Source organism: Brassica oleracea, chromosome C8 (genome assembly GCF_000695525.1).
Source record: "Brassica oleracea var. oleracea cultivar TO1000 chromosome C8, BOL, whole genome shotgun sequence".
Taxonomy (NCBI): Eukaryota; Viridiplantae; Streptophyta; class Magnoliopsida; order Brassicales; family Brassicaceae; genus Brassica; species Brassica oleracea.
In genome coordinates this window covers 30,972,042-30,975,507 of record NC_027755.1, presented here as the reverse complement: position 1 = coordinate 30,975,507, position 3,466 = coordinate 30,972,042, and the positions used below count along the sequence as shown (strand labels likewise).

The 3,466-nt window shown below is 35.8% G+C and overlaps 1 pseudogene; it reads right to left on the bottom strand.

Annotated features, from left to right (window-relative positions):
• Positions 1-2,916, bottom strand: LOC106311351 (annotated as a pseudogene).
• Positions 2,917-3,466: the final 550 nt, after the last annotated feature.

Here is a 3,466-nt window from a genome sequence, read left to right as displayed (position 1 = left end):
TTATCTCCTGTACAAATATTTGGACAGTGGAAAGCTGAGGCTTCTTGCAACCTATAACCAGAGGGAAAAGAAAAAGAAAACACAAAACATAAGGTGCATCAGCATTCTCTTTGTATCACACCCTATGCTATTTGAACTCTTAATAGTTCCAAATAAAGAGCGTGTTACCTGCAGAGACAGATCTTCAGACACCATGGAACGGTATCTAACAGAACCTTCTAACGGGCAGCTTCCGCTTCTGATTATGAAGTTTGCATCACAAAGACTCGACACTTGAAGCAGAATATCAGACATCATCATGTTGTTATTCTCTCTGTCGTAAACAGTAGCTTCTTCTTCTCCTCGTTAAATGAAGAATCTCCTATAGAGGCAATGCACTGGAATATCGCTAATAGTCTCTCCAGTGGAAAGCTTCCAGGCCCTTTCATCGCAGCTTCCTGCTCTGCAATTTCCTTCTTCTCCATCGATTTCTCAGATGCCCTGAGAGAAGTAAACATCAGTATTCAAATGCATCATGAGAACACAATACCATTACGTACCATTACATAATACACTTGTTACTACTTACTTCCGCTTTCTTTTACGGTTATCCATGCCCCCTGTGGAGTCAAACATAGAAGCATCTAGCGTTGCTGGGTTTCTAGAAGCGAGAAACCCAGCAATGAGAAGGTACTTTGCTGAAGTAAACATATGAAAGTCCAACACCTCCAGCTCTTCACCCTTCTCAGAACTATTGCTAGTTTTCCGCCTCCTCTCGCCTCTGGTGTCACGTCATGAGAATGACTAGAGACCCTGAATACCACATTCAAACAGAGAGCAATATGCGGTTTAAGATGGCTCTTCAGATCTTCATTAGGTGAAACCCCTAAATCATCAAGCGGTTCACAATACTTTCTGAACAGTAATGAGAAGGTAGTGGAAAGCTCTTCAACTCTCCTGGTGACTCTACAGAAAGGTCTCAATACAACACTGTTTGACACACACACACACACAACAAAACTTCATTAGCAAACATTAAAGTATAGAGAGAGCATCTAATACTAAAGCCTTACTCTAGAAATGCTGAGTATAATTTCTTGTCAAGTTGATTTTTCAAGAAGATCTGACGAAGTTAAGTTCCTCTTCAGAATACTCAGGGAAGTAAATCGGTAGAGGATCAGTGTATCCCATGTTAGAGTAGTACACATCAGGTGGCAACCCACTGATGAGTATTACACCAAGTTGAGGCAGTTTTAAAACAGAATACAAACTGAAAAGAAACTGCAGAATCATTGCCCCTTTGTCCCACTCTTTAATGATCAACTATCATGTACACCGTCTTCCCCATGGGTCTAAGTGCTTGTTTAAGTAAGTTGACGAAATCAGATGGCTTGTCGCATCGTTTTGAGCTAGCTTAACCGTTGGAAGAGCATTTGCTATGCACCGAAAGCTGATTCAGAATGGACTCGAACAATATACGGGGGTTGCAACACGTACGGCAGGTGGAATAAACGAAAGGGCGGTTGAGATGTCTGAAGACCTGAAGAACAACGCCTGTTTTGCCAGCTGAGGCGTCTCCGTAGATGATTATTGGAAGAGTAGGGGAATCCAAGGGGCCAATGAGACGGATCAGGTCTAGAATCTGAGAGCGTCTGCCTGGGAAGTTGGAGAGAAGAGCATCCAGGGTGATTGATTCTTGCCCATATGTGAGATCGTTAACGGTTGGTAATGGTGGGTTGGGATTCATTGGGTTTGTAACAGTTAATGAAGATCTAGTGCTTCTTCTAGTGACCTTGGAACTCTCTTCTTTCGTCATGTATGTTTTGTACCTGCGTCCAAACCTACCAAACGTCAGAATGAAACATGTCATTTGTGACAACTACATGAGAGCGAAAGAGGAAGAAAACAGAGAAGAAAGAGTCAACATTTTACATATATATCAACTTCAGATAACAATGCTCGCTCGTGTTCTTATGTCACAAGAAGGCATCCCTCCCCTAGACTATATTTACAAACTGATTTTACCACGCGTCATTTCTACAATCAATTTCACAAAACAAATATGACATGACTACTTAAATTGATGACATATCTTATATCTTAATATGACATAAACAATTGTATTTAATGTTAATTTATATTTTTGGTAAAATTTTTAAAATATGGTAATAACTCATATATTACATTTAATGTCAATTTATATTTTTGAAATTTTTTTTAGAATATGGGAATAATTCATAAATCATCATTAAAATAAATATATTCAAATATGGCATTATAAATTTCGAAATATAATTTAATTATATATTTTTATATTATACAATTTTACTACTAAAATTTTCAAAAATGAATACAATTTTTTTAGAAAATTATAAAAATTTAATCGTAAAATTATTATTTTCTTATATATCTACAAATTTTATAAATATTGTTTAATTTTAATTTTTGGTAATTATACAACTTTTACAAATTTATTTAATATATTTAATTAAAATAAATAGCTAGAAAAATCTATCTAAGGTTATAATTTCAAATATATACATGCATATTCTTAAATATAATTTTTATGTTTAATTAAATCAAATTTATATTAAAATATTGATACAAAAATAAAATTTACAATATTAATAAAATTTTATTTTAAAATATAATTTCTACTTATCTGTTAAATATATTTTAATTTTTTTTACAGACACCTAGTATACAATTATAATCTTGACACTGCTCAGAGAGTCACAATATCATCAACTAAGACACGAAAGATAAAAATATAATGCCTAAATTCAATTCGAATTCGTACCTTTATATCACAACAAGAACAGCTGAGAAGAAGTTACGCTTTAGAGTTTCTTTTAGGTGAGAATCAGAAAATCTCGACTTGAGCTAAGAAGAATAAAAGGAAGAAGATGAGAACGACGTAGTTTTAGGAAACCCGTTTAAGGCTATTAGACCCCCTCCATCGGGAGGTTTTAGTTAGGGTTCCTTAAAAAAAACAAAAAATAAATAAATGAAAAAATACAGAAAAGAAGAGAACCGGTACTAAACACAGCACTTTAAGAATTGGTAAGGACCCCATATGTGTCTATTTCTTATTGGGTGATGCCTTTTAGGCAATAAGGAAGAAAACAATTTTTGTCTTTCTTCGTCGATGTTTCTGAAGTTTTTGTGCAAGAAAAAATCGAATCGTTTGTGGAGAGAGAGAAGAGACGATTGGATCAAAGTGAAAAGAAGAAGATTTGATTTGTATCCGAAGGGGTTTACAGCAGCGACAGGTGCGCGAGCAAGTACGGTCGGCGGCGGAACGAGATTATGATTCGTTTTCCGTTAAGCCATTCAACGGAAACTACGACGAGGAACTTGGTGTCTTCATCAACTCCTTCGTTACCGACGAAGGCACATCTCAAGAACAGCTTCTCTTCTCCTTCCTCTTGTAATGCAAACTTGTGTTGTGCCTCCCTTTGCTTAGATGATTGTTGCTTCTGAGCTC